The following is a 13,028-nucleotide window of genomic DNA, read 5'->3' as shown; positions in this document are numbered from 1 at the left end:
CACCTAACTTTATCTAAATTGTAATGAAAGTGAGGGAGTAGAAATGCATTTCCTTTTCCCAGTTGAAACTGACACAGATTTCCCATATCAAACTAAATATCAGAGTTCAGCTATCAGTAATGCTACTCCTATTTGTTCTTTGACTTTTTAATATACCTTCCACTTGCAATGTAAACACCACCAACATGCTGAATGTACAAAAGCAGTTAGTTATGAATTACATAATCATGGCCTGCACCATGATTATTCCAAATTATGGCACAGACATTGAAAAGGTAAAAAGAATCATGGTTCCTTCCTCCACGGCTGACTATGTATTAAAAAGCTGAATCCCATTTTCTGTATACAAATCAATTTTTGTGATACCAGAAAGACATAAATCATGATCATTATTTCAGATATTTATATTTACCTTGCATCCTTTCAAATTGGACTCTTTTCACTATATTATGTTGCTTTGCCCTGGAAAAATACAAAACAAAACCAAACCCAAAACTCAAAATAACAGAAAACAAATCCACAGACAAAGAGTATAAGACTGAAATTCTCCATTAGCTCCTTGATACCTGAAAGTTTCTAAATTAAGACTAATAAAAACTTATTTAAAACTGTAGTAGAAATGGAATAGATCAAAAGTCCCTGAAGCTGTGGAAAATATGCCAAGGATCTAACGCACTGCTGGTCATGATGAGCATAAAGAATAAATTTGAAATTTGCCTGTGGTATGCTCAGCTCAATGAAGCACAACCACAACCAGTTTCACACAGGTATAATTCCTGTAAAACCATTGGTGTTAAACAAGCATAAAACTGCAGTTTTAAAGCAAAGTTTTAATTGCAATGATGTATTGAGACAAGGAGGGAATAAAGGTAGAATGAGTGTTAGAAAGCCTCCTGCGGCAAAGCAACTGTTGGAAAGAAAACTAATCAGACACAGTTGGAAACAGTTGGCTTTGATAGACTGTAAACAGTAAAAGTCATGATTTCTCTCCAAGTCATCTGACACCTTCATTACTGCAATTACTTATTTAATGCCCCTCACATCAAGAAGCAAACACAGCTTTATTAACTCGTGCAATCTTATTTTTTAATCTGTAGTCTTCACCAGTACTTACCAATTAACACTGTGCATCAACAACCTGAATTTGTAGCAGCTGCTGAGCTAAAAATGTATTCAGATAGAACAATATTCTGTATCCTAGAAGTGTCATACTCCTTCTAGGAACATGACTAAGTGAATTCAATATTATAAAATACATTTTGAATTACAGCTTTTGGATACTTGAAAGGGAAATAATCTGTAGATTTGCCATAGTTGTCCATTTTAGCAAACATTAAACATTGCATGTCTCTCTGTATGTTCTTGGTCCTGCTTTACAGATGTTCAACCAAGAAAATATTTTTTTTTCAGGTTTTGCCTACGGCACCTTTCAAAATATTTAACTTAAATCTTGACTTGTCATTGGATAACTCATCTGCAGAATCTTGGTATCTGGGCTGTTGCAACCAAAACAGACTGAGGAAGTAATATAACCAGGTCTGTGAGAAGAAAAAATACCCTTTAATAGATCAACTGTTACACTTTCCATGGAAAACATTCAGACTCAAGCTTTTCTTACAGTAAGAACCAGAAATAACTAAGAAACTTTTGGGATCTTGCAATCTCATTTTGTAAAAATATGAAATTCCTGGATTCTGGCCACAGAGATTTGACAATTTTCAAAGACATCACTTCCACAGAGTTTCTATAACAGCTGTAGTGAGGCTTTATTTAGCCAAATGCCTGTAATACATGTTTATCTCCCTTGCAGTACTGAGCCAGATGTCAAGTGGAAGGCTTGGAGTGATTTTTTTTTAGTTTTTAGATTGACTGAAACTTTTTTTGTCTTTCCAGTGTGGTGGTGCAGGTAAGACTATATTTATGATACATACAAAATACCAGTGAAATCTGAATAAGTGACTACAGTTAGAAAGAAGGATTGATGCATTCAATTATCACAGGAAATATCATCAGTGTGTTTTAGTATCATCAATTATTTTAACCCTTTAAACAAAGAGTTTTGTTGAAAATGCTATAATGTTTCTTCTAAATACATGTCATGAAAGGGAAAATCAGTGTATCTTCTCTTTTTTTGTCAATTTCCTTGTTATTATGCTGGTTGAAGAAGAGGCAGATGTATTTTCTACAGGATTGAAATGTGTTCCTTCATGTCTCTTTACAACATGCAGAAATCATTGAGCTGCACTTTGACATTAATGGGAAGATCTCAGATGGAGCTAAGGGCTGAAATAGAGGTAATGCAAGTCAACCTTCCATTTTTTTATCTGAACACAACCTTGCATGCAAGAACTATCAATCATGTTCTAAAATGCAAAAAAAAGGAATCTACTGCGTGATGCTATGTTATTTTTTTATATTTCATATTTCAGACTCCTTTTAAGGTTTTTCCTTCTTGAACTGCAACTTCAGTACATGATTTTGTCAAATAAAAGCTGCTTCTCCAAAGAATCATCAGGGAATAGGTAATGCTATATGTGCAAACTGAGTTGTAGTCATTCCTTCCATACCTTGAAAGTGTAAAATTCTTGTACTTCTTGGTCTCAGAGGAGGCAAGCAGCCCTTCTGTTCCAAGTCAGTCTCCATTAAAGTCCTGTAATGCACATTAATGCAGTGTTCCGAAGGGAATGCCATGGTGATATTTATCCTTGCTCGCCTACTAAGAAAATCCCTTCCAAGCAGGAGAGGAAGCATCTGTATGCGTGGTTGATTGACATTTTTATGCTAGCAGATATTCAAGGGCTCTGAAAAGATTCAGATTCAGTAGGAAATGAATTTGAAAAAAAAACACCTGAGGAAAGACCATTTGACTTTTTTTTCCCCCCTTTAGTTTGGGGGCTTACCTTGACATTTAAAGTAATAACACCATCTGCAAAATCATGTCTGGTCCAGGAATGCCATTATAACAAGTTGAACTCTTACAGATTGGATGAAATAACAATTTAATTGTGGTCTTAATAGATTTCCCAGTTGTTCTCTGCAATCAGACTTACCTTTTTAAAAGTCCTCATTGCTCATTAATTACATTTCCTCTCTTAATTTCTCCATTTCTTTCCTATTCCTTGAGGAGTATGGAAACCAGTACAACTAATCACCTCTGAATTATGTATGTGATTCATCCCAGAAACACGTGGTTGGGATCTTTCTCTAGGTCAAGAGGCTATTTTAGATACAGAATAATTTCTCATCCTGTGGTAGGGACTTATTGTGAACTTCAGTTCATCCAGAGGCTGTGTTAACAACTGGCTCTTAGGCAGGAATTTTCATTCTAAACTAATTAACATGTCCTAAATCTTAAACTATGATTCAATAATTTAGAAATAATTTGAAATGACTGACTCACCTGATCATTCTTTTCTTTCCTATTAAATGCACTTAAACTCTCTGAGCTCTCTATCTAATGGACTTCAATTAGCCTAACACCCTGACTGCTATGATTAGATGTGGATACTTTTCTTATACCATGTTGCATTATGACATAAATTTCAAGTTTAAAGATGTTACCTGGAACATTATTTATTTTATTTTAACAGTGTTGTGATATGCAAATAGAAAAGCAATTAGAAGCAGAACAATGCCTAAAACAGGTGTCTGTTTTCTCTAATAAACTAATTCAATACAACAGTTTAGCAAATGATTTCTAAGTAGCACTATACAGAAGGAACTCAAAGTAACAAAATGTAGCATTTCTATCCTAATCCACAGAATTTTTCATTGTCTTGAATGGGATTCAATTCAGTTTTTCTCCCTATATGGTTCTTTCTTTGGCTTACCCATAAAAACAGTGATATAGTCCATCTTCATACCTATCCCCAGTTGCCGAGTCAGGGGGTGTTTTGGGTACACAAGAACAACATTATATGTGCTCTGGATATATTTTTCCTTTTTGTAGATCTATAGAGCCAGCCAAGTAACTATGACTTTGCAAGCACTTGAAAAGTCCACAGAGAACCCAGGCTTCAAGTGCTGCATTCCTTCCTGTGGAACACAAAACCAAATTTAAAAAGTAAATTTTTTCAATAAGGAATTTTATGAAGAGTCATGAAGGCTGGATTCCAATGACTCATTTTGATGATATAATGAACCTGAAGGTAATGGGAAACAAATCTTTGATTAACCATGTCTGTGCTTTACACTGCATGGTTTCCTTCAAATGATCATTTTCCCTGGAAAGCCCAATACTTTCCAAGAATTAGAAAGACAACTATGGATGCAAAGATGTGCTGGAATATATCTGTATTTATTTTTATGTACACTGAGTGAACTAATAAACATGCAGCAAAGCATATTTCCCCTATTTTATTTTATTTATCATGCAACATTTTATTACCATGCAACTGTCTCTGGAAGACTTTTGTGACCCAAAATATAAATTATTCTCTACATACCTGCATTTACTGATATATTTTAAAAAAGTAAAATCAGTATATTTGCAATATTGTCAACTGTCTATGTTTCTCTAAATGTGAAGATCTGTACAAGAAAACAGCCAGTGTGAAACTCAGGTAATTTGACAAATAACAGACATCCATAGTGAAAAATTTTACCATTTAAATATAGCAAATAAATAATACTAATATAGTAATAAATATAGTAATATATAGTAAATAAATAGTACTAATATTTACTATTTGCTGATATGTGATTTTCTTATATGTTGATTTGGAATAGAGCACTCATATCCATTGGATATTTGAGATCTAGTCCTTGCTATCACAGAAGAACCATATCAAATTACCAGTTTCATAAATGCACTAAATTTATGAAGCAGCAGCTTAAAATTCAAAATGTAACATGCTTCCATAATTTTAGCTTGATGATAGCTAGAAATTTCATCTCATTTCTCACCTAAATTTATTCTCTGCTAATTTACAACAACTTGTCTTCTACAAGCATTATCCTTTTTGTTTATGCTTTCTTTCTCCTACATATTCCTGATGGAATAAAAAGGAAATTATGAAAATTATTGAAGGAAATTATATCACCTTTAAGGTGCTGTTTTATTTTGAAGTTATATTAAAAATAAAAATCCAATTCACCAAGCTACTATTTTGTAGTACCTATATATTATATACTTAATATAAGACTCAATGAACAAATACAAAAGTGGTCGTTTTGATTACATTCTACAGTTGTAGTGACAGGTCTTTATGTCTACATGATTAGGGAATTATTTTTAAGATCTTCATAACTAAAAGAAATTTAACCAGGAATGTGAAGTATCAGGAAACACATGAAATCACAGTCTTCACAGTAATTAAATGTAGCTCCACACAATTACTTGTGACGTAAGTAATTGCAAATGAGCTCCATCCAAGACGAGGCTACAGCAGTTGTGCATCTGGAGAAAGGGTCACATCCCTATAAGCCACAATAATTCAGAGAAGTCACAGGCATGCTGGCCCCTGCATCAAAATAGAAAGGTGATGGTGTATCTGAAGAGTACTTTGTTTTCAAAGGTTCTCCAAGTATTTGATCCAGAGGTGAGCAGTTCATTAATTAAATAAATTGTCTCCTAGCTAAATCGCTATTTGAGACACTCTTCAAAATCCAGTTTCTTGGAATTTTTTTTTTGCTGGCAGTGAATATTAGCAAAAGGAAAACAAGATTGAAAACATTAATTTGCCTGGGTTACAGTGCAACCAGCTTTAAGAAATCTAAATAAATTTTGGTGTGTGCGTTTGAATGGTTCCGCTTAAAACTTTCTACCAATACCAAGTACAAATAGAACATCATTTCTTTTTCAATTTTTATTTATTTGTTTTTATTCTGTTTCCTTGTGCAAAACATTAGCAATGCATACCAGTTTAAGCTGCAGAATGCAAAAGGAAAATGACAGCTAGACCAGATGTCATTGGTAACTTGTTATTTGTACACTTTACTTAAAATTATTGTCTGAACAAATGTCTTTAATCTAAAACATCTGAAAACCTGTCATAGAAGAAACATCAAAAAGCAAAAAATAAAATTATTAGTTATTTTTTTCTATGAGTTATTTTGGATATGTGTAATTAGCAGTTTTATAGGGTATGCCTAGTGCATCTAAGCATTAAAATCTGAAGTTTTTTCCAACATTTGAGCTGAAAATATCAGAAAATTAGGCCTAATCAAGTTTCTGTTTCTGAAGTTGACAATATAGAAACTAGAAAAAATATGTAAATATTTTTACAATTCGTCAATTAAGTATCAGATTTTACTTAAAAATTAATAAGGACTCACTCGGATTGCTCTTTTTCCAGTGGCAGATTCTCCCACAACGGATAATACTTCATGAAGTTGTCTCTTTTTTCATAGTGTCACTCTATAATGCATCTTGTGATATGAATAATTTACAATGAGATGTTCTTTCAAATTCCTTTGTTTATGTCCAGTAATAAAAGGAAGCCCAAAATTATAGTAGGCAGTCAGGGAAATGCACAAAAAAAAAAAAAAAATCTTGACCAGTCAAAGCTAGCCAAAAAGAATGCTCTTTATCTGTATCTGTCATGGACTGAATTTGACAGACTGTGGTTTCTGAGCCTGCCAGAACTCTTCTATTGGTACACAACTCTTGGAAAATGTAATCACACAATGAAGGTTATAACAGCTTAAAATCCGCTTTAAATTTTACCAGTAAGTGTGTAGAAGTCTTTGAAACCATTGTATTTTCTGCTGTGGTCTGTCATTGCAGCTACAGAGCAAAGCTGGGGCAGGAAAGGTTCTCCTTCATTGATTTCTTCACATTTTAACAGAAAATATTTTAATAGTCTGTATGCATTATAATTAAGTAGCATGCTGTTTTTACACCGAGGAGTATCATTCAACAAACAAAAAATGAGTATAAAACCTAATATGTCTTTGAAGCAGAATTTCTGATATATTTCTCTCAGGGAATTGTTAAGAGGTAATGTAATTAGAAATTTAACATAGAGCATTTACATGGATTAGCTCTTTTTATAGAGATAAGTTGTCTAGTGGCCATGGACTTTCTTACTAATCAGATCCTGCAAACCTATTTATAAAGCATAGCCAGGGAAAAGTCCCATTGAAATGTCATTCTGACTTTACCAGGTGAAGTTCTGTTTGTTCCAACAGTGAAAAGCAACCTAATTACCTCATATATGATTCCAGAACCCTTCAGAACATTGTAAATGTGAAAAAGCTATTCAACAGTGCTAAGGCTAGGGAAATGAAATTTTGAATTAGCCCTTCTTTGGGAAAATACATTTAAATGGAGCCTGAAAGTTACAGAATGTGCAATACCCAATTAAATTTGATCTTTACATAATCAAACCCCTTCTCTATGAAAGTAGGGTACATTGAGCACTTGTATTCTCACCTGTACTGAACAGAGTATGAATCATAAATCAAAGAGCGATGACCCAAGTAGTCCACTCAGCTGGATTTCTTTATTCCTGCACAGCAGTAGACTAATGATCCAGAAGGTAATCCTGGTTGTAATCCTTTAGCTATGGATGAAAGGAGACCCTCAGCCCCTTAGCATCACTGGCACTACACTTTAGCATGGTATTTTAATATATATGACATAAATACACAAATGAGTGCTTTTCTGGCTCTCTTCCATCTTCCTTTTGAAGAATTAATGTGGATGACAGGCCAGTGTGTGAACAGTACTACTCACAGGGCAAGACAGAGGACATATAGCTGTTTTTACCCTAATCTTGATAGCATGCTAGGGCTTTGCTGTGAACTGATCTCCATTTCCCTTTCCTTAGGTTGCTAAACATCAGCAGAGAACCAGGGCTGCTCCTGCTGCCACCCACCTATCCAGCATCATAGAGGATGGAAGGGCAACATGAGGGCTGCCTTTGTCAGTTCCTTGGCTGCAGGTTAAGAAAGTTGAATTAAAAATATAGGCTATAGCCACGTAGAAAAGATGCAGAGATCTACATGAAACTACCCAGTAATCTGGGCAGTTGCCTTTTTAAGAATGGCGTTTTGCTTTACATGCATTTTAGACTGAATTGAGTGACTCCTCCACTCTCTCCAAAAAAGGTACCCAGTATCAAGTCTCAGTGATTCTGTTTCCTCAACTTCAGAAAACTCACAGATGTTTGAGAAGCAACAACCAAAAAAATAGTCAGACTGAAAAATCAGCTCTTCGAAGACCTTCAAGACAGAGGCCTTCAAAATCACTAATTCACTTTTCCTAAATGTCTGCAATAAAGAAGAGACTTTCAGATTCAGCTAGCACACAGTAATTTAGGAGTGTTAAACTCATTACAGAACATGAGCCAACTGGGCATGGGGCTCCAGGGCGGTCTTGGAAATATGGATTCATTTACATTCTTGGACAAGACAAACTCTTTATTCAGCCTAACAAAACAGGGCTAGGAGGGAAAAGCAGTCTATAAATGTATCTAGGAATACATGTTCCTGAGAATAGTAAAGGTACTCCTACAATGGGGAGATTAGAACGGTAAGAAATGTTTGAAAATATGTGTATGAATTTAGGCTGGCAGTAAAAAGAAGGTCCCCAACAAGTACAGCTGCTAGATCTGTGCAGCATCAGAATTAGGGGACAAACAATCCAGCTGTGCTCCTAAGGGAGTTTGCTGAGTTAATGAATGAACTTGCATAATGTGAGGTCCTCTGACAGCAAGAGACAGCTATTTCTTCTTGAAGCAAGAGTCTTAACCCTACAGGAAACAAACAGCCCTACATAAACTAAGTTTAACATCAGGTACTTTTTTGAAGATATCGTCTTCACCTGCTCTACCTCAACATTTACCAGTTTCTTCTTCCTTACTACAATCTCAAGCCCAGAGCTCTGACACCAGCTTTGGAACTCCAAGTACAATGCGCTGCTGTGGAAGGAATCATCAGATGAGACTGAAACTATTGACACCAAATCTTGAATTTTTCGGACTTTATTTTTAACCAAGACTCAGTCTTTCTGCATAAATTATATATCCTTAGCCTTTTCATGAGGAGTCTTCCTAGAATGCAGCAGTTTGCTTTCTATACTCCCTAATAAGAGAAAATTGCTTGCTTAAACCAGTGTGCAGATGTTCTGGCTGTGATTATGGGAAGAGGGACTGTCTGAAAAACAAAGATTAAGAACTGTGTTAGAATAGAAACAAATGGTGGTAAGACATCTGTCAAACGTACTTGTGACCACTTTCTGTGAAAAGCAATTCAATAGTGTATAAAGCAAGCAAACAACTAGGAGCCAACCCAGGCTTCATATAAATGAATTCTTCTCTATCAAAAAGCTGATGTGTAAAAACTTGACACCTCCAGTCAACAGCTTTGCTATTCTATAAGCTACTGACAAAAGTTGCTGCTCTGAGTACACTTCCTAAGTAGAAAGGTCTTCACAGATACATCTCATCTAACAGAAGACAGTGACTGTTTTTAGACTTTCTTCTGCTTTCCTGCCATTCCAAAAAGAAGATATGTGTTGGATAAATTCTGACTAGAAAACTATTAAATAACTGCATCTACATACTAAAATCATTTATATCCCGTGTTTAGAAATAAATTAGTCTATTAGATGCTGTGGTCTCATTGAAATGTTCAGAGCAGTTCTAGAAAAGGGTACAGAAAATGGATCTTATGCACCTTTCTCATGTACATTCTTCTAAGCATATTATCCTATGCAAAAATTGATCTAATGCTAAATAATCTGCTCAGTGGGGAAGAACAAGATCATTTTACTCTTTTTTTCATCTCATTATGGAAACAACCCCATTCTTTCTCAAATATATGCTCTACTGAAAATATTGTTCTTACCATGACAGTGTTGATATTTAGATATGTATCTCTTTTTAATGTATCATTATGATTTATGTAGTTTTCAGTTTAATTTTGAATAGCCAATCATATTTTTATTTGCAAATGTTGATTAATTTAGTTTTTGAAAATATTTATCCTCACAAGGAAAAATTGCTTTTTTTCCCCCTCCCTAAGTGGCCAGCATGTATGTGCGTGCAAAACTGAAATAAAACCTTTCTTGTTTGTTTACATCAGAAGAAGAATATGCATCAAATTATTCTTTGGACTTTTTAAAGATTGGTGCAAAAGATGGGTGCCTAGTTTCCTACTTCCAGCCCTAAACCAATTTGGCAAGCTGGCAAGCAATTTATCTGTGAATGCTTCAGGTCAGAAAAGAGAAAAACTGAAAATACAGTAGTTGCCTGAGCCAGAGCAAGCCCCAGGAGGAAAAGTGTTCTGTTTGACATATCCAAGGAGAGGTCAGTCTTCTCTGCCAGCCACACAGCAAATGGGAAGTCTCCAGTGGTAAGCCAGGAACTGTTTGTGAGCAGGACAGGCTGCTCCTGCAAATCTGGTTGTGCCAGGTTGTCTGCAACTCTCCTCTCCATCGACAAGGCTGGCAGTTCCTAGATTGCTGAGCCCTAAACTGAAATCCTGCTCTAATTCCTCTTCTCAAAAGAGAAGGGATATATTCATACACCAACGTTGCAAGGCAACGGTGAGATTAATATAGTGTGGGAAAGCCTGTGGTAAGTAGGAGGAGGGAGAGGGAAAATTAGGCAAAATAAAAGAGGTAGTGGAAAGCAGAAGTAATATCATTAAAGGCAGTAGGCAGCCTTTTCTATCTCCCTGCCCCCAATATCTTTATCTAAGCAAATAAATTATTCTTGTATGCATACATCTCTTTCCAAAAGGTCCTTCTTTGGGGAGAATTCAATATGGCTATATACAAAATTATAACTATGCTTTGGATCAAAGCTACCCATTTCCATAGTTTTCAACAGAAATTTTTTTCTCAGACTTTCAGGTGGAACAAACACTCATAGCCCGCCAAATCCATTTAAAATATCAGAGGGGCTGTTAGCAGTTTATTTGTTTTTAATGTGCTTTACTGGCTGTAATCTTAAATTGTTTTGTCAACTTTTGTGATTCTCATGGTGTTATACACAATTCTGACTATTCTTGAATGGATGATGAATGCACAGATGCACACAAGCATGTAAATCCTCTCTATGGATTTAGGACCAAAAAAAAGATCCTCTTCTAGTGCTGGTGAAGATACACTTAAAGGATGAATCTCCACCTTTCTTTAAAAGCTCCAAAGGAAAGCTTTAAAAAGCAAACACCATTCTATAAAACAAAAACTAATTTGTTCTATCCTGAAAGACCACAGGTATTCCTACCGTGTGTTAGAAGTGAAATTCTGAAGAAACGTGAGATTTTCCTTTAATAAATACCCCAATAACCCATCACAGTTTTATTCCTTCCTCCCCAGAGGTTGCATTCTCCCTGTCAGTGGTGCTCTTCTAAATCTCCAGGGTATTTTTTTTCCATCCAAGCAGTTCTCCTGACACTCCCTTTGTGGCTGACTTATTCATTAGCCTAACAATGCAGTGTTTTGATTCCACTCTTAAGACATTTTGCAGATGGGATTTAAGATCGGTGGGGGGATGTATCAAATCATGGAAAGGATGAAAACTTGTGTCATTTAGTGAAATGTTACGATTTCTCCTTAATTTTATCATTTAACCTTACCATGACCACTTGCCCCTGGGCTTGAGGTGAACAATGTTACTTCTTCCTCAATTAACTACTCTCACTGAATTAATTGGGTTTAAATCCTCTCCAGAAAGTCAAAAGGTTTCTGTAACAAGTTAGAAGCCATCCTTTAATGCAAATGCCAAGCCAAAGATGTTACTCTGTAAGTTAGTGCCTCTCCTGTCAGTGCTGGGTTTTGCTACAATGTACACAAAATTCAGCATGCTTTTTAGACTGTCACTATTTGCTAACTCTCAGGGGAAGCTACCATGGTATTATATATATATATATATATATATATATATATATATATATATATATATATATATGTATGTATGATTTCCTAATAAGCTTCTCTGTTTTCTTCTCTATCTTCATGTAACAGGGAAAAAGGGAAAATACAGGTTCCAAATTCTGCAGTTTTCTATGGGGAACAAAGTATCAGGAATATCAGGAAGATCATACATTAGACATGAAAGACAAGTTCTTCCATCAGATGCCTTATTGGTAAGCAGGAAATAAAAAAAGAAAACTAATTGAAAGAAAAATTTAGGAAAAAATATTTCTGGAATTTTGTAGTCAAAAGTTTTACTACTCCAATTTTTGATACTTTAAATTGAGTGAATAGCATACATTTAAAAAGAATTCAGTGTAGAAAGACCATATGCAGCTTTGCTTCTGGTTGGTTTTTTCACTTATTTTTTAATGATTACATCTCACAGAAATACTAACAGAGTTCAAACTACACTGAGGAAAATTTCTAAGAAAGTATTATAGCATCAGTCTGTTAGTATTTTTAAAGTATTTACCAAGACATTTTTGCTTTCAGATGTTCATAACATGATAGGAATTGGGGGTGGAAAACCACGTTTCAAGAGAAGACTTCAAAATTATGTCTTTTGTGAAAATATAACTTTTGTGAACCACTCATTGGCTTAGGCTAAAATAGATTCTGTCAAGGCTAGATAGAAATAGCAATATTAGCACCTGATCTGTGAAAGCTGGTTTTCTTTTGACATGCAGTTGCCAATATTCAAAAAGAAAAAAAATTGCAAATCGGAGGGCTACATATTTATGAGAACTAGTCTTCATAAATCTCAGATTTTATCATGTTAGAAGTTTCTTTCTAAATGAGAACAGTAAACTTGTAAGTGAAACTTGCAAATCAGTTTTATCACTGTCTATGTGTGCATATGTATGATTTATAAATATATTTGAAATTCCAAATTGAGTTTGTAAGTAGGTCTGATAAGTTTTTCTACTTTCTACATCAGTGCTGTGAATAAAACAGCTGCAAATTTTCAGTTCCATGGTCATCTACAACAATTGAAAGCTAAAGAAAAGGGGCCTGGATGTTTATTTACTTGTCTTTCTAAAATAATATAGCATAAATCAGTTAAAAATAGTATCTTCCCCTATTACTATAGTACAGGCAGCACTTATGGGGACTTCTGCTGTTCCAGGGAACTGTAGCACTGATTCAAACCAGTAATAGA

The 13,028-nt window shown here is 34.9% G+C and overlaps 1 long non-coding RNA gene across 1 annotated transcript; it reads left to right on the top strand.

The window, feature by feature from the left end:
* The first annotated feature begins 1,051 nt into the window (after positions 1–1,051).
* On the top strand, positions 1,052–10,031 carry LOC147654841 (uncharacterized). Its single transcript, XR_015283253.1, has 5 exons — positions 1,052–1,169; positions 1,411–1,536; positions 1,811–1,906; positions 2,229–2,294; positions 7,773–10,031. It is a non-coding gene; the product is annotated as an uncharacterized LOC147654841 (long non-coding RNA).
* The last annotated feature ends 2,997 nt before the right edge of the window (positions 10,032–13,028 follow it).

Source organism: Cyanistes caeruleus, chromosome 2 (assembly GCF_971803275.1).
Source record: "Cyanistes caeruleus chromosome 2, bCyaCae1.hap1.1, whole genome shotgun sequence".
NCBI lineage: Eukaryota > Metazoa > Chordata > Aves > Passeriformes > Paridae > Cyanistes > Cyanistes caeruleus.
Note: the sequence above shows the minus strand (reverse complement) of the source record. Positions and strands in the feature narration are given on the sequence as shown.